The sequence below is a fragment of the Miniopterus natalensis genome, chromosome 3 (genome assembly GCF_054644295.1).
Source record: "Miniopterus natalensis isolate mMinNat1 chromosome 3, mMinNat1.hap1, whole genome shotgun sequence".
Classification (NCBI taxonomy): domain Eukaryota; kingdom Metazoa; phylum Chordata; class Mammalia; order Chiroptera; family Miniopteridae; genus Miniopterus; species Miniopterus natalensis.
The window spans coordinates 50,569,103-50,594,134 of NC_142083.1; the positions used below are offsets into that span (position 1 = coordinate 50,569,103).

Here is a 25,032-nt window from a genome sequence, read left to right on the forward strand (position 1 = left end):
ACAACATATCTAGACCTTTAACACTATTACTTTTACCATAACTCAAGAGCTTGATTGCCCCACAAGAACATCCCACTAATCCTCACATATAAATGACAACCAAAATGAAATTTTTTATTTTCCTCAATTGCTTCCCAATATTACCAACTTGAGCTAACACCATCACCATTCTCCACTAAGTCAAAATATTGAGGTGAAAAAGATTTGACTCCTCTCTTTTCCCCTTCCCAGGCCAATCATCTGTCAGACCCCAGCTATATTGTTCAGAAATCCATTCTCACCATGAACTTCTCAATTTAGTCCACTCTGTCTGAACTACCTCTAGTCTCCTAAGAAATATGTCCATGTGCCTGCCCCCTCCTTTCCTCTCCCTCTTTCTCATTTATATCCTTCTTACTACCATCAGAGTTACTGTCCTTACTACTCCTCTACTCAAAAACCTTCAGAATCTCCATAATTCACAGAATGAAGTTCAGATTCCTCAACACAGCCTCAACCCTTTTCATGATCTAGTTTCAACTTGAAACTATAAATGAATTATCTGATGCTTTGAAACATACCTGAGACTCACCAATGGCTACACTTTAACTCACAACCAGCACACATCTGGAATGTTCCCATCCTGTCCCAATTCTCTTTCAAGGTCTTGTTTAATCATTACTCACTCTGGAAAGCTCTTAGGTCTACCTTCACTTCAAAGCCTCACTTAAAATTAATACTATTATTCTTAATAGTTCTGTTTTGTTTTACCTCTCAACCATTTTACTCATACTAGGTCATACTATAGTCAGCATATATAGGTCTCTCTCCCACCAGATTACAATTTCCCATTTATTATTCTACAAAGCTTTTAGTATATAAGTGCTGCACAAATGTGTAATTGAATTGTGGCATCATCAAGTAAAAAGCATTTAAATTAAAAAATACGAAGCATTATGCTGACAAGTAGCATATGATATCATATAGCATTAAATTGATTTCTGCCTCCCCACCCCCACTAAAAGGTGTATTTTTTACCTTTATTGCTAGATAAAATGCATAGTGTAGTAGAAGTTACAGGGAAGTAAACACACTTTTAATAGAAATTCTTAAAGTTAATAAAACAAACTTCTTTCATCACTCTCATTTTTTATTACAGTGCCAAAAATGTAGCCATCTCTGTTCTACTTGCAGATCCTTGTACAAGCAGAATGAGCTTCGTAAGGAATACAGAAGTTTGAGGGGTAAAAGAAGACCAATTATGATGCTGTTTCTATTCAAAGTTCCTAGTCATGACCTGAGATACAGTCCATAGTATGACCTAGAAGCTTGACTCCCTCCACTCAGTTTTCCTCACTGATGCAGCTTCTAACTTGTGTGCTGAGGGCTATTTTCTAGATCTACAGACCCCATAAATGTGAAATCAAATTCTTCCATTTTTGCTACTTTGATGCTGTAAAAAAACTAAGGATTTTTTAAAAGAATGAAATATGGTGAGGAAAAAAAGCTGTGCTAAGCTAACTCCTCCCTTTGCCAAAAGAGCACAAGAAAATATTTCAGCAGTGGATGAAAAGCAGAGAGCACAAACTATTAAACAGGAACATCCTGTCCTGTAAGTGCCTGCCTTTCAAATGTAAATCAATTTAGTTTATGACAGTTTGAAAAGGGGAAAGACTAACTGCAAGTATTAATTGCCATTCATTTGAGGCCATTTGAAGAATCGAAACCCTCTGCTATAACTAGTGATGCCATAAAGTAGTACAACGTAAAAGTAAAAAAACTCTCCGGTGTGTTAATTCTATCATTGAGAAATATAAATTTATAAATTTCCAAGACATTAATGGCATAAATTCCATAAAATTTCTTTGAATCAATGGCCATTTGAATTATCTCTACTAATAACTCACCACCAGAGAAAAACTAACTTCAGTGAAGTAATTCATGTGAGATTATCCATTATAAATTTCACAACAGATTTTTATTTTAATTACATGGAGTTCGTTGGCTTAGAATTACCTTTATTTTTAGTGTTTTTGTCAGAGAAACAATATTTTATTCACCTATTTGTTCACTTTTGAAATAACATGATCTATAAAATTATAAATCACTTTATTATATAATAATTTTCTGTTTAATTTTTGTCTTCTTGTGGGAATCAAACCTCATTTTCCTATTAAAAATTAATCTAAACATACCTAACCTTATCATTCATAAATTTCTCTCAATGCAATGTAGATAACTAGAATATCTGTTCTCTAATACAAAAATATATTTTCTTGGGTGCTTAATTATCTCAACAAAGCATATTAATTATTTTCACAATTATTTCAGAACACTTAATGAAAATAAAAAAATAAAAACCATAATATGGAGTGCAAATAATGAACTAATATTGGTAATATTTTATTACATATATTGCTTCTAAGGAATATATAATTCACAATAATTCATGCCTATAAAATTACAATAAATTTAATTTAAATCAAAAACCTGAAACTCTCCTATGAAGGCCTTTCAAGTTCTAAAAGCACAGCATACTACAAATTGGCTACTCTGACATACCAGATGTCTCTAGGAGAAGTGATTTATAATAATACAGAGGTGAAAGCTGATCTGTCCCAAGAGAAGGGAACTGTCTCCTCTTCTTAAAGCAAACAGACCACAGACCGAATTGCTAACTTCTGTAATCGCATAACCCATTTGTACTACATGCAAAGGAACACCACACGCATCTTTTCATGTAAGTTAGAATCCCTATTGCATAAAACTAATTATCAACAGTTCAGCCCTTTGGGATGCAGAAAACAGATTGGATTCATGTAGAAAATGCAGGAACTACTGGAACTGCAACCTGAGACCCACTTGTAATTGATGATTCTTGTAAAGGCCCCAAATTTGATGCTTGCTCGTGTTGACTAGTGAAATAATTTTCAAGTAATCAGGTTTTCAGAAATTCATTCTCTTTGCCTCCGTTTAAAAAATAAAAAACAAACAAAAAAACTTGGAAAAGAAAAAATAAATTCAGTATAAACTACAAAAAATATATGAGCCCAGCCACAGGAAATGACAGTTTGTCTACATGTTATTTCTAATTCCTACTAATGAATATTCCTTTCCTGATTCCACAATCACCTGGGTTAATTTTCCAGGATGAAGTGGGAGGTGACACTAATTAGACCACCACAAACCACTCTGCTATGCAGAGTAGTGTAAGTTTCCCCGGACAGTGGGTGGGTTGGTCAGAAGGTGGACGTGGAAATGCCTAAAGCAAAGCCTGGGGTGTAGGAGGTGTTCAATGCATCACACTTTAGTGAATCAAGCAGAAGACAGTGTAGGGAGGGGGAGAACGAAAGGGTCTGTGAGAAAGGAGCATTTCTTCAAGTGCACTGAATTCCCTTGCCCTCCATGCCCTCACGCATTTCCCACTTTTCCCATCTCCCTGCGTTGCGGCCTCCGGATGTCCTTCGCCCAATCCAAGGGCAGTCCTGGGCCCTCCCTTCCATCATCTTGCCACATTTCTTTTTCTCCCCTGAAATAAAGCTGCACTAATGTGTTAAGGGATAAAACACTAGAGGTTTGCATGCACTCACCCTAATCCTATAACCTCACCCTCCCAAGGCCTCTGACACGGACGCAGGTGTGAGTTAGCACAGACAATATCCAAACCCACTGATGGAGAATCTCCTAAATTAGTCAGAATTCAAAAAAAGTCCTTTCCTTCTAAACATCTTTATTCCTATTACAGAAAGGGCTTTCATAACTCAAAACCAAACCAAACCAAATTAGATGACCTGATGGTGGTGTTTCTTCTGAAACTTGCCGAGGTGTCTCCCCACCCTCATCTTTCACCTCAGGCAGCTGCTTAAACTGAGCCGTGGTGGCAACATCTCTTGTATTTAGGACTTGCTTTCTAGCATCCCCGGATTCACTCTGATGAACCACTGAAGGTCAAGTTTGCATTAGGTAATTCTCATCCAACAGATCAGGGGGCTGATTTAATATCTGTGGTAAGACCTACAGTCTCACAATAGGGAAGATGGCTCATAACCGGAGTTTTGTGGTCTTCTTATTAAACACTCTTCTGATTGGCCCTTATAGCATCTTCTGATTTTCTCAATAAAAATGTGGAAAATACATTTATGTCCCTCTTCTCTTATGTTATTAGAGCTTCCATGATTGGAAATATTATGATAATTGATTAGACTAATCAGTAAATAATAGCAGATGAAGACAATCTACATTTACTTCAGAGACGACACAGGCTTTTATTCTTAAAAAGACTTCGTTATCAATCCTACAATTTTCAAACATGAGTAATGATGCTTACAAGGAAGGATAAGGTGGTTGAAATGTGATTGCACTGATTTTACATTGTCCTTTAAGATATCAGTAGTGCCTCCATTTTAAAATGTAATCTCATCTCCCCAGTAGGGATATATGCCAATGTTATTCAAATATATTGCTGTCTTTGTTGGGCATAACTGATAGCAAGAAGGAGAAACCCAGACATACTAGTCTAAGAAAATTTACGGAAATGACACTGTAGATTTTCATGGAAGAAAAGGCGAAGTTGAGCCAAACCTCTGAGAACTAAAAACTTTGATGTCTTTGGAATGATGCCTTTCCATCTGTGTCTCCCTGTACTTTTTCTCTATGCAAAGCAGCTTCTTCGCTTATTCCTGGTTTATGGCCTCCACTACCCCTCATCACTTGGATCTGCTTGTCAGTGACCTCATTTCCACATGGCCTGGTTTGGTTCCTGAGAGTTAAATTATTAAGACTCTCAGAAACCCATAGCTTAAATTCTCAAGAAAAAATAAACAGTGGTACCTTGGTTTTCTAATGTAATCTGTTCCGAAAGACCATTCAAGTTCCAAAACATTCAAAAACTGAGGGATCCACAGCCGACAACTAGGCCTCAGGATCTTGCACTCAGCAGAAGCCCTGTGGCATGTTCGACTTCCGAGGCATGTTCAAAAACCGAAGCATTTCCTTCCGGGTTTATGGCGTTTGTAAACTGAAAAGTTCATCAAGGGAGACATTCGAAAACCGAGGTGCCACTATTTGGCTCAGATCATCTGCTATGAATGAGCTTCCTGACTCGTGTGGTCTAGAAAATAAGACATATCTGGAGGGACCAACAGGGCAGCTTAGGTGACCCTTCAGCAGGAGATATGGCCCATTCCCAAGACTGTTGGTTAGTACGGGGCAGAAGGGATTCAACTTAATTTGATTCTGCAAATTTATGAGTACTTTCTGTATTCTAGGTAGAAAGGAAATGAAATGTAAATTATGCTAAAAACTTAGAAAATTCAAAGTAGATTTGAAGGAGATGGGCTATTGATGAAGGCAACATTTAGAGATGAGTTTCTTTCTTTTTGAGACCTGAAGGATTAAAGTTTCCCTTGAACTATAATTTGGATTGCTCCATGCTTTTCTATAATGCTACATAAAAGTCAGATCTGAGAATATGACACAGTTCTCTCCATTCATTCTACTTTTTGAAAGAAATAGCTATAAGATTTTCCAAACATCTCAGCTCAAGCAAGTGTAACCTCACAACTGTCTCTGCCCATAAACATAGCCACACTTATATGTACCATAATCATTCTACCTTGGGGCTTTTGGCCTTTATTTTTTTCTGCTTGTAATTCCTATCCTGCTTTCTTCTCCAAATTATAGCTAAACTTCAAAACTCATTTTCAAGTCTCACTTTCTCCATGAGACCCTTTCTGATTAATCTAATTAACTGATATTATTTCTCAATTGTTAAATGTAGTGTAAATGGAAATACAGAAATATGAATAGATTTGAGAATTATTTGAGATAACATTAATGATGGATTTTTATGACACTAATTCCCCACTCATTCCTCCTTTCTTCCTAAGAGAATATCAAGTTGAGGAGTGTTAGATAGTAATATTCTCATCTAGAAACAATAACCAACTTCTCTGGTAGAGAGAGAATACTATGCAATATAATTCTGGCCAGTGAGATATAAGTACATTGGACAGTTTCTCAAAAATGAAGTAAACTCATGCTAACTTTGCAAGACCTCTTTTCTTTTTGCTCCCTTTCCCCAAAAAAATTATTAAAAATTTTTTTCCCCAATTACAGTATTCCCCTGATATTTCCAGTACCTAACTGGCACCATACATAGTTATTACAATGCTATTAACTATATTCTCTATATTGTAGTTTATATCCCCATGGTAGTTACTAGTTTGTAACTACCAATCTGTCCTTCTCAATCCTTTTATCTTTTTCATCCAATCCTCCAATCTCCTTCCCCTCTGTTCTCTGTATCTATAAGTCTATTTCTGTTTTATTTGTTTATATTGTTCTTTAGATTCCACAAGAAAGTTTTCTGGCATTATTTTTCAAAATAGCTTTTCAATTCCTTGCTTTCTCTCTTCTCTTTCCAGCACCTCCATGATGCGAATGTTGGTACTCTTGAAGTTGTCCCAGAAGCTCCTTACGCTATCTTCATTTTTTTGGATTCCTTTTTCTTTTTGCCATCATGATTAGGTGTTTTCTGCTTCCTTATATTCCAAATCACTGGTTTAATTCTCTGCTTCATCTACTCTACTGTTGATTCCTTGTAATTTGTTCTTCATTTCAGTTAATGTATCCTTAATTTCTGACTGGTTCTTTTTATGGTGTCTATGTCCTTTTTTATGCTGTTGAAGTTCTTACTAAGTTTCTTGAGCATCCATATAACCATTGTTTTGAACTCTGTATCTGGTAGTTTGCTTGTCTCCATTTCATTTAGTTCTTTTTCTGGAGATTTCTCCTGTTCGTTCACTGGAGACCTGTTTCTATGTCTCCTCATTTTGGTTGCTTCCATGTGTTTGTTTCTATGCATTAGGTAATGCTGCTATGTTTCTCAGAATTGTAGAGTTGCCTTACGTAATAGTAGGTGTCCTGAAAGTGCCTAGTCACCCGTGGCACTTTCAGGGCATATTAGTCCCAGCTGCATTCATTTAAGACCTACCATCTCCAACATGCCAATTTTAAATTCTTACCAACTCACAATATTTATTTTTAAATAAAGAAGGTTATATACTGAGAATTCCTCAACATCTTAACTAATATTAGTCTGGGCACAGTTTTATCACCTAAAGAATTAAAAAGCACAAACAAAAACCTTTATACTCCCTGAATGAATAACAGTTTTGAAACAATTCAATATTTCTTCATGTTATGAACATAAATCAATATATTTCTCAATTTGTTAAACCAAGAGTTTACCTCTTTTGATTTAAATGGAAAAAAATCACCAAAAAAAATTAACCCTTTGATCTTTGGCATTTGTTGTAAACATTTTTTTCACAGTATTCTATGATAAATAGAGAGTCCTTTTCCAATGAAGAAAAATATATACTAAATGTTATCTAAAACATAGTCATGACTTTGTAAATGTCTTTGTGTTAATATCCTTCCTATTCAGAGATGTCTCTCTAACTATGTGTAGCACAATTGGACACATTGTAACACACTGGTCTGTTTACAGGAATTATTGCTATGATATGTCCATGGGAAGCCTGGGCTTTGGTCCAAGGAACTGGAGCTGGGAAAGTCACTCCCTGCCTTTCCAGAGAATAACTAAGAAACTACTCCACCCTGTAAGTTGTCCTTTTTCCACAGCTACCCTTAGTGAGAATATTTTATTGGCACTTCTCCTGATACTGTATTCTACTGGCATTTCTCGAGCTCAGAGAAGAGTAAAGCTTCCAAGCCTGACTGGTACCTGCTGGGCTGGCCCCACAGAAATGTCTACATGAGTTTCTCCTAAGGCGTTCATAGGAAATTCCACCAGATGTCAAAGCCCCCTCCACCATCACAGCACTTTCAGAAGCAGCCGTTCACAAGAGACCCAGGTCACACACACTGGGAAGTGAGATGGCAGAATTATAAACTCTTGTTATAGACACACTGTCATACCAAAGTGAGAGATTGCAAAGCTGCATTGAACTGATGGATAATCTGGCAGCAAACAAATGTACTTATTATCTTTTCAATCTAAGCTGTGCAACTGTTCTGCCCTGTCTTGCAGGCCAAGTTTTTCAGCCTTCATCTCCAAATTACTATCATTAGTAAAGTATAAGAGTACAGCCAGTATCATTGCTCTGGAAGCCAGCCCTGGAAGAAAAGGGTGAAATAAAAAAGGAAGAGGTCAACTCTTTTCTAGTTTGCATTTTTAATGACTACCCCAGGGGTATATGACTCTAACAGATGCATAGGTTGTATACAGCCCTAGTGGAATCCACAATCGAAAGCATGCAGAGCAAAGCTTTCAAAAAGCAACAAGACAGATTCGCTTTCAAATAAGATCTTAGATGTCTGACCACTGATGCCATTGCAAACTTTAAAACATACTTACACTCATGCAATCCAGCACATTCATATTTCCTAGTATTGTTTTCAAATTCCAAGCATACACTGTAAATAGCTTTCCTTTCCTGGAATTTACCACTGACATTACTTTTTAGATTTGTTCGTGGGTTTGCTTTCATCAGAGTTCTCAAGATTTTTCTTCCCTTAGAGGATGTCAAATTTTAACATACCTAAATTTAGAAAGATAATGGGAAAGGTATACCCTCTTCTCAAAGCACTTTACATAATTACGCTGAGATTCAGTCAGAACAACAACTGGAATTTGGGGATTTTACATTCTAACTGCAGATAAGGGTGGGGGTGCTATTATTATGGGGATAATGGAGGCTTAACGGAGGAGTTCACTCATATTGACTCTGAAGAAATTTTAAGGCTTGGTAATAACACTGGAGGCAAAATTTTACATGAAAATCTAGAAAAGCACTTAGTAACATACTAAACAATATTAGTAAAATAAATATATTTTGCATTGACCACCTTCAGTGAAGTGGTTTTACCAGACAATGTTTCTATTAACTGATGTGGCCTGATTGTACAGTCGAGGCTCCAGAGCACACGTGACCTCCTAACATTCCATGTGCCTCCTGGGTTTCTCATTCCTCTGTTCTTGCAGGACTGGCAGAAACTGCATAAGAAACTTGAAATCTTTAAGTTCAAAATATTTAGTAATCAAAATGGGTTCTCATTTTTCCCATTTTGCAAAAGATTACTTGGTTTGCAGACCTCTAGAAGCATGTATATGTTGAAACACCGTAATTTGAAAGGAAGTGAGGCAATATAGTGAAATTTTTATCACCCTTAATAATTCATTTTACCTGATTCTTTGTTTCTTCTTCCTCTAACTTTATTGGCTTTTTGCCTCTTCACAGTAATTAAGACTTTGATATTGGGGCCAAGAGGGAACTGGAAAAAAATAAAACTCATTCATCAACCTAATCCAATCACTCCCTTCTCTCATATCATTATACAACCACCAAACTACTGTGAAAATTTCCTTAATGACTCAGAGCAACAAGAATACCTAATATCAGACATGCTTAAATGCTAGAATCACTGAAATATTTCTTTCTACTTAAAATAATTTATAATAATTTTGAAATGCTCTGTCATTTTTTTATCTCACATGAATTCCACTGTTTAATACAATAGCTTTATGAATACACTTTGAGTTTCCTGGAAAAGTGACATGTAAATAAAGCATTATTGCCATAACATCTCCCTTAATGATCTAGAAGAGGCAGTAAATAGCAAGCTGAAGGATTCACAGATGGTACTAAATTGAGAAGTGTTGCAAACATCAGTAAAGGCAAGAAAAATTATGCAAAAAAGACCTTAACATGCTTTAAATAAAATAAAAACATTTTTAACTCTATAGAAGAAAGTGACATTTTTTTAGAGGACCAAAATATGCTGTTCTGCAATAAAGGCTGCAACCAGCATGGAAAAACACACAAGCCTAATAAATAGGAGGGGGAAATCTATAATTGCATTAGAAAGTGCCAATAAGTTCAGATTTGTACGTTTATAACTTTAGAAAAATACAAAGTTCCATTCAAGAAACTTATTCTAAGTAAACCTGCTTCATCCAAAGCGTTTTTATAAGCCTAAATTGTCTCCCATTTAGGCAGAGCCATATGTCTGGGCAGATGTCACAAATGGACCAAACAGAAGTAATGTGTCTCAGGAGGCTGTGCTTGGGGCTGCAGGTGGCTTCGAGTTCATCCTCTACTTCCCATGGTGACTACTGGGGAACATCAAGGCCTGCCTGTGGTCAGGAACACCATGTGTACAGTGGTGAGAGAATACAGTGGACACTGACCACAACACCGCTTCTGCCACCACCACGCTTCCATCTTCGATGCTCTAACCTGTTCCTTTTGGAAAACTTAGACCCATTTTCAGTATCAAAACATTTTAATATCAAAATACATTTATTCCTTCTTGCCTCTAATACACCTGTTGGTTGTTTTATTTGTTCAGATGACAGAAAATGGTTCATGGATAAAAGGTGTCGATGAACTCAGTATAGGTTCTCTTTTTGTCGGAAGCCAGGCACATTCACCTGTTCTACCCACCGGAGTTCTCTGACCAGTGAGGTCTGACGCACAAGGTCTTAATGTTAGACATGCTTTCAATGTTGTTGTTGATCCAAGAACACACCATTAAACTTTGTTACCTTAGTAGTGATGGAAAAGAAAAATAATTTGATGTACCTGTCAGTAACCCTGGGCCCTAACAAGGGATCTAAATCCAGTAGCTGAAAATAAGTTGATTAAACAAAATAGCTTATTTCTCTCCACCAAAAACAACAACACTGGAGGTCATCAAGCCAGGTCTGGTATGGCATGCTGCGATGGCAGGCACTCAGCTTTGCCTACTGTGTTGCTTCACCACCTTCAGAGTGTGGCTTCCACCTCACAGTTCCAGATGGCTGCCTGTATTCTAACTGCCATGTTCAATCTGCGGCTCACTGGCCAAGATTTAGTCACATGGCCATGTCCACCTGCAAGCCAATGGGAAAGTAAGGTCTTTATTCCAATAATCCATGTGCCTGGTAAAAATTAGGGGTTCTAGTGTGTTTGTTGCTGAATAAGAAAAAGAGAATAGATTCTGGAGGACAACTAGTTTCAGTGAAAATCCTGTTTTAATATTCAAAGCCTGCTAAATTTAAAGATTCTTTTAACATGAGTCCTTGGTTAATAAATAAGCATTGATTCTCAACTCTTTATTCAACACAGTTTCTTTGAATTTGGTACCTGAATAAAATTTACTATTTTTCTCAACTTTAAGAATTCCTCTTCATGATTTTATAGTTCGTTGTACCACAGGGATTTTCTTATTTATAATATCATAAAATGCAAGGGAAAATTAAAAAGTTTATGAACTAATAAAAGGTAAAATTTTAAGCTTTTCCTACTAAGGCCTTTACTTTTATTAAACCAGAATTTTAGGACCAGTTAAAATAATCACTTTACTTAGAACCATTTAAAGTATTTTAGCCACAAGTTTTACATATATCTCTTCACATTTTAACCAAAGAACTTATATGTATCTATGCATAACCCATGGACACAGACAATAATGCAGGGAAGGCCTGGGGTGGGGGATGGGAGCAGGGTGGGGAAGGGGTCAATGGAGGGGTAAAAAGGTGACATCTATAATACTTTCAACAATAAAGATAATAAGTGTGTAATTAATGTACACTCATTGTGATTTTTTATATAGCAATCACATTATATGAGCAATGATTCATTTAACCCCTCTTTAAGGGGGAGTGAACCAGGCACTTTTTGTATGATAAGTGGCTCACTGTTGGTTATAATAGTTAAACAGAGACATTAATAATTGTATTAGTTATTATCTGATTATTAATGATGATTCCACAATTCTCTTTTGTATATTTCTAAAATCTGAAAAAATTACTGCAATAATAGAAAGCCTAAATTCAGAAAAATTACCTAACTAGGGGTCCTACGTGAAAGGAATATCAAACACTGCAAAACTCAAAGGAATTTTCTTCAGGCATAACAGGAGACAATTATAGTTCCTTTTCCAAGGTAACCTGAACCTAAGTCTAAAATTCACTTCTTGAGTCTTTAAGTCATGACCTGTATTTTGCCTAAAAAGTGTATATCTGTATATCTGTATGTATTTAAAGATCATACCAAACATTTATGATCAGCTTACATAAAAATATTTTTCTGTTTTTCTGGACTCTTCATATATTTTTAAGAAATATATCTAAATAGCAGGAGATCGTGTATAAACTCTGAGACATACTGTACAAACAGAGGAAACTCTGATCTTTGGTAACATGGGACATGGAAATGGTTCTAGGGAAATAAAAGACAGCTACTGTAAAGAGCACATTATGAAATTTCACTCTCCAAACACAGTGGGCCCCAGAATAACCAAGTAGCTGCAGGGCTGAAGGGAGGCGAGCCATTCCTGCCCTGAATAAGGTTTCTATGTTGTACAGCAGCTCCTCATGCCCCTTCAGAGATGCGAGTTAGTCTTCTAGGCAACTTCCTGGTAAAACCAAAGGAACTTCCAAGATTCATTCTTGCTTTGTCAACAGCTATGGGAATATTTAGATTCAACAATTAGCAAGTAATGCAGAGTACTCTGAAGCATCCAAAGAATCAGACTACAGTCCAATTTCTCTGCATTTAAACAACTGTCTCAAATCAAACCTAAATGAGAGAGTCAATGACAACTTAGAAGAAATGGACAAATTCTTTGAAAGATACAAACTATTGTTACTGGCTCAAGAAGAAATAAATGAAATAGCTCTAGAGCTGGTAAATAAATTGAATTAGCCAAAAACCTTCCCACAAAGAAAACTCAAGGCCCATATGGCTTCACTGGTGAATTCTAGTAAACATTAAGAAATTGTGTGAGTTCTATACAAACCCCTCCCAAAAAATCAAGGAGGGGTAAATACTCCCCAACTAATTCTAGATATTTCCAGCATTTCCCTGATATCAAACCAGATAAAGACATTACAAGAAGATAAAATTTTAGACCAATATGTCTCATGAGCAGTGAAAGGGAAGAAGTACAATTGTCTTTATTCACAGATGGCATAATCACCTATGTAGAAAATTCAATGAGCCTACAAAAAAGCTACTTAAATATTTTAAGTTTCTTATGCAGTTTCTGCCAATCCTGCAAAATCAGAGGAATGAGAAATCCAGGAGGCACATCGAATGTTAGGAAGTCCAAGGTCCTAGAAATTCTTTCCATTTGTGCTACTATTTGGTAGTGAGTTTGGGTTTTAATCCCAACATGTGCTCTGGAGCCTCAGCTGTATAATCAGGCCACATCAATGAACAAAAACATTGCCTGGTAATTCTAAATTCTTTCTTTTTTTTTATTAGACCACAAAAGATTTTATCTAAATTCTTTTAAACATTCTTTTAAATGAATTTTCTTTTATCAGATCTTGGAAAATATAGTTAACCACTGGCCACCTTCCTTTTACGTTGCATCCTTTATTTTCTGCGAAGACACTAGAGTAATGATGTGCCCATTCCTAGATGTCAATGATGATTGGTCTAGATTGAGGCTTTCCCAATAATTGAATAAAAAGTGGGCATGCAATCCAGTTCTAACCAAAATGACCTAAAATGAAGGTCCAAATTGAATAAAAAGTGGGCATGCAATCCAGTTCTAACCAAAATGACCTAAAATGAAGGTCTGCTGGATGATGATCCGAAGAATTTTCCTTCTTAGTAAAACGGAACATACACAAAGGCATTCACCACTTGCTCCCTGGTAAAAATCACACACCAAAAAAATGTATGCAGATGCCACATCAAAGTGGCACTCATGTCAGAATTCCTTTGCCCAGTCCAGGCTCTGAATCAGCCTCAGAGAGATTGAACCACATGTGCATATAACACATCCAAAAACAAAAGATGATCAGAACTGCCAGTCATCTCATAACCAGGAGAGGAGACTTCAGTAATACCCTAATGGTCCAGAAGGAAAATATTAAGAGCACCTCAGTCCTTGAAAACTGTTGAGCTGCCAAACTGACCCTGGAATTTCAAAATTTCCCCATTAAGTGAGATTTTTATTATTTATTATTATTTTTTTTTCATTTCAGGATACATTTTTCATTGATTAGAGAGAAAGAGAAACAAAGAGAACAAAACATCAATGCAAGAGACAAACATCAATTGGTTGTCTCTTATACATACCCAGACCACTGGGGATAGAACCCAAACCTGGATATGTGCCCTGACCAGGAATCGAACCTGTGACACTTCTGTGCATGGGACAATGCTCCAACCAACTGAGCCAAACTGGCCAGGGCCATTAAGTGAGATCTAAAATGGCCCTATTATTGAAGCCATTTTTAGTTGAGCATCCTGATTCTTCCTTATAACCCACATAGTCTAAGCCACTTTGGCATCAACCATATCCCCAGAAAGTTTCTAGGAATGCTGAGTGTGCAGTAATTATCTGCAGTCCCTTTTTGTGGCATGTTCCTTGAACCAGTAATCCCAAAGATCCTCTAAGGATCACCAAGGCGGCTCTGCCAGAGGAGATACTCATACATGAGCAGTCTAGAAGTGGTGGCTGCCACCTTTCCCCAGAACCAGCAGGAACCATTGCTTAGCCTAGACTGAAGTTCCGCAGAAACACCTGCAGAAGGTGGCTACAAAACAGGCTGGTAGGGACACAAAGACTTGGAGAAAGCTTGGACTCCACCCAGAAGAAAATAACTCTGGTAGGATGAAGCACAAACCTCTGAGTAAAGGATCTGCTCAGTCCCTCTAGGCAAGGATGGGAGCCTAATAGCTGAGCCCCTGGCAGGCTGTCCTCTGCCTACTCAAGGAGCCACTACTACTAGGAGGTGTGGCTGCTGCTCCACAGCAAGGAAAGCAAGCTTCCAAGGAAGAGAGATACTCTATTTTCTTGGCAAACTGCCATGGAACCCAATGGCAGAAAATATAAACTGTTAAGCACATAGCAAATGTTCACTGGTTCTTTCTTAATTTTCCTGGTCTCAGATTCTGTTTTACTCTGTGAAACATTTAATGGAATTTGCAGAGAATGGAAGGAAGGTAAACAGTGAGAAGCGTCATTATGACAAGACCACTGGCAAACTGGCAATTGCCTATGAAAGTGGCATTTACCTGGTGGCCTTGCCATGACCCAGAGCCTTACTGTTAACTCTGCCAGCTCAGAACCTGGCTCTTCCAGCACACCACACTTGTAGATGCTGAGCTGATGTGAAAATCATAACTGACACATGGATCTAAGCATTATTCTCTGCAACAGGCATATATATGACAGGCCAAGCCATAAACTAAATGTAGCTGAATAAGTATGCAATCAGAACAAGGAGAATTCATTGATAATTCAAAACTTTAGGGGCATAAGCATTCATCACCATGGTGGGGAAGTCACAAGAAATAACATTTTCAGCCAGCCTTCTTGACTAGTTTTTAGCCAGGTCCCTCCAAAGTTTCTTTGTAGATTCTTCCTTACCTGTATGTAGGTTTTGGTCTGGCATGTGTAGGTTCCCATCTAATTGGCATATTACTTGTCTTTAAATATGTTAATTCTTCAAATAGTTTATAGTTAACTCTTACCAAATCTCAGAGAGCCATTCTCACATTTCCATCTCTCTGCTTTATGTTGATTTTATACTTCCAGTTGGGGGCTGACACTGCCTCCAAGTTTTTGCATAATGCCTCATTGTTATCCCCTGGAATCCTCCTAAATATAACAAACAAACAAAAAATGAGTATGCCAAACCAATGTGGCACCCACATCAAAATTCCTTTGCTTAATCCATGTTCCAGCATCGGCCTTAGAGAAGTTGAACCACACATACATATAACATACGCTGGTAAGGAACCTCAGTCACAATCTTTGTAAGAGAATATGCAACGAGGAATCCTGAAGCTGGCCCTGACCACTACTGTCCTAACACCCACCCCTATGTCTTTTTAATTAGTCCTTAAGAATAGTCCCATTCCCACCCAAAGTACATTAGTCACATAATTCCTGGACCATGCAGACCTCTCAGCCCTCCCTGCTCTGCTCTCCTCAATACGGCCACCAGCACGCACACGCAGCACACCTTGGATGCATGTGCACATGCTGAAAGACTTGCCCAGCATTATCTCAATTCCTTGTATTCTCTGGGAGAGGGATGAGTGCAGCCTATCTGATTTCAATCTACATGCAGCAATGGCAAGACTTTTCATCTTTGAGGGCGCTTACAAAAGCTTTTTGGCTGTAATGACACATGCATTTGGACATCCAAATGTACCACCCCTCAAAAAATAAACAGGTTTCCCCAAAAGAGGAGACCAATTTTGTCTCAAAGTCTCACTGTTATACAAATATAAGATTTGGTCTCCTAAAAGGAACATTTAAAAAAGCCACTGAGCCCTCCAGTGGCAAAATTATGAAAATGTTATGATGTATATTCAAGTACCCTGGAGAACTCTCTTGACGGAGGGTGGAAACAGCATAGAAAAAATTAAGTCAGTTCAGGGGATTGGAGCTTTCAAGTTCCCAGACTTTGTATGAGCACAGTCAGCCCAATGTATGATAATGACCGTTGTCCAAGCGTTCCATTTCCAGGAAAAATCTATTCCAGGTAATGCCCATAATAAAAAAAAAGTCCTCTCAAATTTATTTAAAGTGTTTTGAGGTTTATTTTACAGCAGTAGGATTTAATAAACAATTTAATTAAAGCTCTTGTCATAAGACATATCTGGTGAGTCTATTTCTGGATTTGAATTATAAGACTTGTGAAAATAAAACATAGAATGTAAAGAGTATTCACTCCTAGAGATTTGTAGTCAGACTGAATGTCTTAATTCAGAGACTATCTGGCTCGGGTTAAAGATGTTCTATGAAATTGCTAATTGTTTTCTCTTGCCAGAGGCGTTTTCCTGCATTTAGTTACATAGACTCAGGTACCCATTTACAACTCTCTTCTTTGTTTTTCTAATTTCTTAACCAAAGAATTTATATGCATATGTGCATAACCCAAGGACACAAACAATGGTGTGGTGAGGGCCTGGGGAGGAGAGTGGAAGGGGTGGAAGGGGTCGATGGGTAGAAAAGGGACATCTGTAATATTTTGAACAAAAAATAAATAAAAAATAAATAAATGGTAATAGCAAACCAAAAAAAAATTTTTTAAATAATAAAGAACTAAGGGGATAGAGAAAGGCAAAGGGCACTTACTTTCAATGGCTGGTCAAGACAGATGACCTCTCCTCCTATGAGGCTCCTGGCATTTGATTATACCCTATCTCCCTCCTCATTGCATTCAATAGTTTGGTCACAGGCTTAAAGTCTTATTTACACTCACTATATCATCCATCCAATCGTGCATTTACTCATTCACAGCTCATCTGGCAAGTATTTATTGGGTGTCATAAGTTTTTGTCCTCATAAAGTGTAGACTCTTCCTGGTGTAGGAGATTCCAAGGAGTGGAGACTCGTGACTCATATATTTACAAATAAGCTGCAGGAAGGAAAATCACCAGGAGCCTTGAGACTATATAACAATGTAAACCTAATATAGCCTGAGAGATAGATGGTCAGGGAAGACCTCTTTTATGAGAAAGGGATGTTTAAAAGAGATCAGAAAGGGCAGGAGGAGTTTGTTAGGCAAAGATGAATGAACGGCAAGGGGATGTGAATTACATGATAAGATCTGCAAGTGCAAAGATCCTGAGGCGAAGAGGGGCACACATGCCATGAGCCCTGGGTCCAGCAGGAGATAAAGCTGGAATCTCTCCCTGGATTGTTCTACCAGCCTCCTATGGTCTTTGCTTACACTGTTTTCTCTACCCCCAGTCTATTCCCAACCCAGCAGCCATAGTGATTCCTTTAAAATCTGAGTCATTACTTGGTCATGTCATGACTTTGCTCAAATTCCTCCAACACTTCACATTTCATACAGAAAAAAAGTCAAAAGTGCTCACAAAGAACGATAAAGCCCTACATGGTCTGGTCCTGCATTGTCTCTATGCTTTCCCTCCTTCCACTAGCCCCCCTCACTCACCCGTCCCAGACACATGGGCCTCCTCCTGCTCCTAGGTCACCCCAGACACGCTCCCAGGTCAGGGCCTGTGCTCTGGCTGTTCTCTCTGGACTGCACAGTTAGTCAAAAGGTTGAAGTTGACTTCAGCATAACACAATGAATTTATGGACTGTAAGAATAATTATGAAACTACCAGGTATGTTAATATTAGAATAACTATAATTTCACGTTAAAATTATTTTATATTATTTTCTTAGCTCTGACAGTCACTAGATTGCTCCTACAGTTACGATGCTGCATCTGCTATACTAAGCAGATGCTCACTTTCCACAGAGACTAGTTGAGATTTTGAGGTACATCACTTTTTCTACCACTTTCTTCACACTTTGCATGTTATTTATATCTGATTAAAAAAGATTTCTCATGGATATTATTGCACACTACTGTACAACTATTCTTCCTCATGAAATTCTGAATCCTAAAGTTTTCTACCAAGATTAGAATTCTATAAAGATTAGAAATATAATTAGTCTCATCTATTATTGCTTCATGTATTGTTTTTTAATTTTTATAATGTATATATAAATTGAATAATTTTTATGAACAATTATTTTTTGAAAATGTATAATATTCTTCATAAAGTTATCTAGCTAATGCAGTATCTCTTAGTTTAGTGCTATTTGTCCATCAACTCCTCTATTTATTTAATTATTTGGAATTCTACAACATTTAACATAAAAGCACATAAGGCTATTATCATTTAAAGTTGTATGTACAGTGCTTACTTATATTTAAAAGTTATCATTCAGACATTAACCTTAAGTTTGAATTCCATACCTTGCATGTGTGGGAGATGCTGTGTAGGTTAGACAATAAGGCTGACCTGGTGTTCCCACACAAGTTCAGGAGTGACAGAAACAATGTTAAGGTGGCACTTGCTCCTGGGTTCTCCAAAGTCTGTGACCTGAGAACAGCTTGAGGCCACAGACCTATGCTAGCTGCATGTACTAGGCAGATTCCAATTTGGTCATGCAAAGTGAAATCCTAGCAGCACTCCATTTGGGATTTAATCAAAACAACCCTCTAGCTTAATATTTGCTTCTTTGCTGTCTATAAACACAAACACACAGATACATACACACAGACACCTTTCTTCGTGTTAATTAAAAGCACATATTAGAAAAAATCCTAGTAGGATATTTTATACTATAAATGTTAGTTATCATAATTTATTCTAAACCAACCAGATATTACATTTTTTGGCATTTTGTTCTTAAATACAGATTCTTGATCAAGTTTCACAAATCCAAGGAGATGCTACCATGTAATACTGCACACTTTCTAAATGATCAAAATAAGTGTCACTGTTGTAAAAAATCAAAAATGGTTACATGTATTTCCATGAATGATAAAGTTTAAAACATAGTTTCACAATCACACAGCAAGGGAGAATTTTAAATTTTTCAACACTATCTTTCAGTTCTGAATGTAACCACTTTTTCTGAAACTTTATTAAGTACAAACTACGTAGAAGGTGTGGCTCTAGGCACTGCTATAAATTCAAAACAATATTTTAATTAGCCAGATAGCTTCTACATATTATTGTCCCTCATATTCAATAAGCCCGATCCATGTGAGAATTGTGCTTTAAAACACTAACATCAGCCCTTCGACACAAGTAAAGCTCACTCCCGTGTTTCAGTGTGGCAGCTGCTCTGCAGAACAGTGTGATATTTGCAACTCATCTTTTCACTGTCTCCAAAATAGGGACAATGCCATTATTTTTAGAACATTAAGAAGTCTGCAGAGGAAGATAACTGTACAACCCACTTCCACTTCCTCGTTTCTTTATACCACAGTAATCTGAGGAACACGGAGCCTGGAGATTTCTATGAATTCACAGCAGTCAGAGGTCCTAAAAATAGATCAGGCTGATCTGACACATCAGGCCTGCAACACACCTAGGGCGTCATCCTGCTCGAGCTTGCACAGTCTCAAGTCAATGTGTTAGAGGAGAAAAAGCATCTCAAAGAATAGATCATTCTTGCATTAGCCATCAGAAATGTTATAACATTCAAACCACTTTTTAATTTGCCCAAAGTTCTACCTCATAACACAGCGCTTACCAACTTCCTAAAGTTTTTCCCCCAATTTAAATTCCTAAGAAAATTTAAATCCTTCAGATTTTAGTAGCTGTAAAACTCCATTCACACTGGCATTACAGTCTATTTCTACCGAGCAGCAACATTCATCCAACACCTACATGCTACTGTATAGAGATGAGTCATCTCCTCCTCCGGGGAGATCTGAAGCACAACTCTGCAAAGCAAAGGAGTCTGAAGAGGTAAAAGTGACATACTTACCAAAAAAGGAAAACCGCACCACGGTCTCTCACTGAGTGAAAATAGGCAGAGAATATAAAAATATAAACTAAGTAGAAGGCTTAATGAACATCAAGACCTTTATGAATCAAAATGCTTATGCAAAAGTCTTAGTGTGAAAAAAATCCTCAGAAAAATGCTTATAATACAGGTTTACAGTTGTTCATGTGGAAAATAATACAATAATTAATAAATAATAATACAAGAATAAACTCTGTGTTTTGATACTCACAACTGTAAGCCTACTTTTGCTCCACCCTGTATTCCATTCAAATGAAAAAGCCCTTATTCATTTAAAACACAACCCTAGGAATTTTCAACTAAGAAATGAACAAATTTGTCTCTAACAAACAAAAACGAGATTTTTCTAACTTGTTATGTCACTCTTCACCTTTTTTCCCTTTTTTGTTTCCCATTTACTTCTGGTAAGGTGTTAATTTAAAAAAATTAAGGAAAAGTTCTATACGCACTCAGTCATTTGGAAATTTAATTGGGATTCTGAAAATTTTCTAATGGCTGGAATAATTTAAAAGCTAGTTTGTTTAATGAACCCCTAAATTATTGAATTGTGAGAAGCAGTAAGAGAAAAGTCTACTGGAAGCAGTAATGCTTTATAATTCTGGTCTCATTTGTAATAGCACAAAAGTGAAACTAACCCAAATACCCATTAACAGGTGAATAGAAGGACAAATTGAAGTGTATCCACATACAATGGATATGCTCAGCAACGAAAAGGAATGAACTATTAATGCCTGAAACAACATAAACAAATCTCAAAATCTTTATACTGAATTTAAAAATCTAGGCCTCAGAAATATATATACTATACATTTCACTTATATAAAGTTCTAAAAAATGCAAACTAAATCTGCGATGACACAGATCATTGGTAGCCTGGGGAAGGGGAATGAAGGAATGAGAGATTAAAAAGTGGCTCGAGGAACTCTGGATCCACAAAAATGTGTGTGTGTTTTAAAATCTAGATTATAATGAAGATTTTATAGGGGTCTACATATTTCAAAACTCATGAAATTGTACATTTTAAGATGCAAAATTTATTATATGGTTAATTATTCTAAAAAAAAAAAAAAAAAAGCTTCAAAAACACTAACTCCTCATAAAATGCCACTCCCACAAAGAAATCATGAAAGTTCTTGTCAAAATTAAAACTTCCAGGGACTCTGATTCGAGATGGCAACATAAGAGCCCTGAACTCACCTCTTCCCATCAACACATGGAATCTGTAGCTACATATGAAACAACTTCTCTGAAAAACACACACACACACACACACACACACAAACAAACAAACTAAAGACAGGCTGAGTGACTCCTGCACGTTAACGCAAAGGAGGGAAGGTCCACAATGAAAAGGGGAGGAGAGGCAGGACACACTATGGCCACAAATTAGGAGAACAAGGGAAATTTGGCTTTGTTAGACATTTGCCTCGCCTGGGAAAGTAAAGAAATTCACAGGAAACACTCAACGATAAGAAAAGATGAGGCTGGTTTAAAACAGAAAAAGGAAGGAGCAACTATAAAATGGGAAAAAAATATGAGGCCATTGTTTTCCAACCCAGAGCAACAGGTGCATACATCTCCGGTCCTGGGAAGAAGTGAAACATAAATCAAGTCCAGGATTGGACTTCACAGGGGCAGCACTTTATAATATTTAGTCACTTAACCCTCATAATAATCCTAGTAACGCCAGTAGTAATAAGTATTACTATTATCTGTAATTAACAGATAAGGAGACTAAAGTGAAAAATGACTCAGAATCTTGTCCCAGATCACATACCTAGTAAGTATTGGGGAAACAGAATTAAAACCAACATCTCCCCCTAACATAAAACAAAACACCTCCCCTCAACAAAGTTAGAAGAGAAAAAAAGTTTTATTATTGACGACACATCAAACCAGAATGTGATGTCATCACAGGAAATCCACTAAGAGATTGCAAAGACAGAAAAATTTTTTACCCTTTTTATATAATCAGATACAACCCATTATAAATATGTTCACAAGATAAACAATAACTACTCCTCAAGTCAGAGGACTCGGTACACCATCTGCCACACATGGTTCATCCTAAACTTACCTGGTAATTTGGGTGATCATCTGTGTTAGCTAAATGGCTTTATCCAGAGTAAAAGTAAATATCTCCATCTTTTTGACAGAAGATAGTTTCAGGGCCAGGCACCCACCTATGCTAGGCTCCTCTCCTCCCACAGAAACTGGGAGGTAGGGGTTCTATCTTCCTTGGTGATTACTTTTCAAAGAGATAGTTCCCAAGGACCTTGAGAAAGATATTCCTGGCCTTGAAGTTGGCTAAAACCTAGGTACAGTTTAAGAAGATTTACACACACTTCAAAGAGACAGAGAAAGAACTTGCCGTTACAAGTTTGCTAAAGTAAATGCTCTAAGAAAAGAGAGGAGGTAGAAATCTCTTCCCTTATTTTTATGATGAAAGAAACCTTTAATTTTTCATTTGTATTTGCCCTTACAGAAGTAGTGGAACTGGGATCTGAACCTACACAGTCTGGTACTTTTACTTTTCCCTTTTTTAGGAGTTCCATTTCTATTTTTCCCCCACATATAATCACATTTCTAACTCTCACTATTTTTCTGCCTTTAGTTTGATAAATAATAAGTGTGAGGATAAAGTTAAAAATCATAAACATTTTACCTATACTATCAATAGAATTGATTTATTTCCCAAAGATGAAATATTGTAACAAATACAGCTCAATTCTATCAGTAAATTGGCAATCTGCCCACCTAATTAGATGCAGTAACAACCCTGGCGGAACAAACAAATAAGGACATTCTATGTGTATTCCAAATTATTATTGTTAAAAGTGGTTGTTTACCATGTAGCAATACTGACTAACATATAAATCATTCAAGGAAAAAATACTGGGTGCTAAATAGTTAAAAAATACTTAGAAAATAAAAATCAGCAGCTAGTACAATAAATACGGCAGATTATAAGGTAACTAGCAGACTATACATGAGATCAAGATGAGGGTGAGAACACATAAGATGCATTTTCTCCAAATTCCATGTATATAAAAAAATCACTGCCTTTTTTAGAAATAAAACTTCGTTTCTAAACTATCTCTTTTTATTCATATACACTAGAAGTCTTATCTGTGTACTATACAAGAACATTGCCAGGGGATGGCATAGCCAATTTACCAGTATAATTTGAGGAGTTCCTCTGACCAGAATAAGTTTAATAAATCTATTTGAAACAAGAAAAAAGGATAATGTATGACATGTACTAGTTCAAATTTAATAGAAATTAACCAAGATGCAATTAAACAATATACCACAAACACAGATATTGTATTAAGTATCCCCTTATATTAACCTTCCATAATGAATCTTTGTCTTTGTTTTTTCCCAAAGAAAATGCACGAAAAGAGTTACTATAGAAAAGACCAAATTGAGCCCAGCTGGCATGGCTCAGACATTGAGCACCAACCTATGATCCAGGAGACTGCGGTTCGATTCCCAATCAGGGCACATGCCTAGGTTGTGGGCTCAGTCCCCCAAAGGGGCCTGCAGAGAGCAGCTGATCAAAGACTGTCTCATCATTGATGTTTCTATTGCTCTCTCCCTCCCTCTCTCTTCATCTCTCTGAAATCAATAAAGATATTTTTAAAAACAAAAGACCTAATTGACATATATCCTTTTATAACCACAGATGACATTATTAGAATAAAATAAAGATTTAAGTATTAAGAAAATAATAAATATATAAATCCAAACTAATATAAAAAGACAAGACTACTAAAGGTTCTAAAATGAAAACATTCCATTTCATTGCACATGAAACATTGTGGTGGGAACAAAGGGGGCACTATAGCTATTGTAAAACTGCTCATTTTGAAAGCATAATCCAATTTCCTAATAGCAAACAGTCTATTGTTCAGTTTGCAATTTTCATGATTGCTAAATATACTTGCAGCCTGTGCCACAAAATACCTATTAGCATGTTAACTTTTTATTGAACCAGCAATAAATTCCGATGTTTTAAACTCAAGCCAGACAATTTTACTACTCCTGCTAAAAATTCAATAAAAATGTCAATAACTTAGTCTTCCAAACCACAAAACTACTGAAGCATTTCATTCATAATAGACCAACAGGGCTTCAAATAATTCCCTTCTTTGCTGAATTCCTACAAATCAACTTTGTCTTCAAGATCCTAAATTTCCCACTGACAATATTTCTTTATAAACCAACTATAAAGCCAACCACAAATGATGTTGATCATGATAATTATAGCAGCTAACATTTGTTGAGGGCTTACTATGTGCCAACCGCTATCTTAAGTGCTTTACATGCATTTACTCTTCAAAGAAACCCCATGAGATAATTAGTATAGTTATCTCAATTTCTAGATGAGAAAATAAAGAAACAGAGTGGTGAAATAACTCATCTAAGGTCACAGAGCTAGGACGTGATGGAGCCAGACTTCCAATCCATGAAGACCAGCTCCAGAGTTTATATCTTAACAAGTTTAACTGTTAATAAAACATTTTGCCCTTTTTTCTCATCTACAAATAATGCCTTTCAGTATTTTATCTCAAATAAACTTAACATTGGCTCTTCTATCTAAGTTATTATGCTGAGTCATATGGTGCTATAAAGAAAAGTAGATATGGATACTTATGACAAAATGCTTAAAATATAATGAGAAAATACAAAGTAATAAATTAATTATATTAATCAATTAAAGTA

The 25,032-nt window shown here is 36.6% G+C and overlaps 1 protein-coding gene across 7 annotated transcripts in view; it reads right to left on the reverse strand.

Moving 5' to 3' along the window:
• Positions 1-25,032, reverse strand: part of MCTP1 (multiple C2 and transmembrane domain containing 1) — a 418,524-nt gene that overhangs the window by 368,475 nt on the left and 25,017 nt on the right. The window lies entirely within an intron of this gene.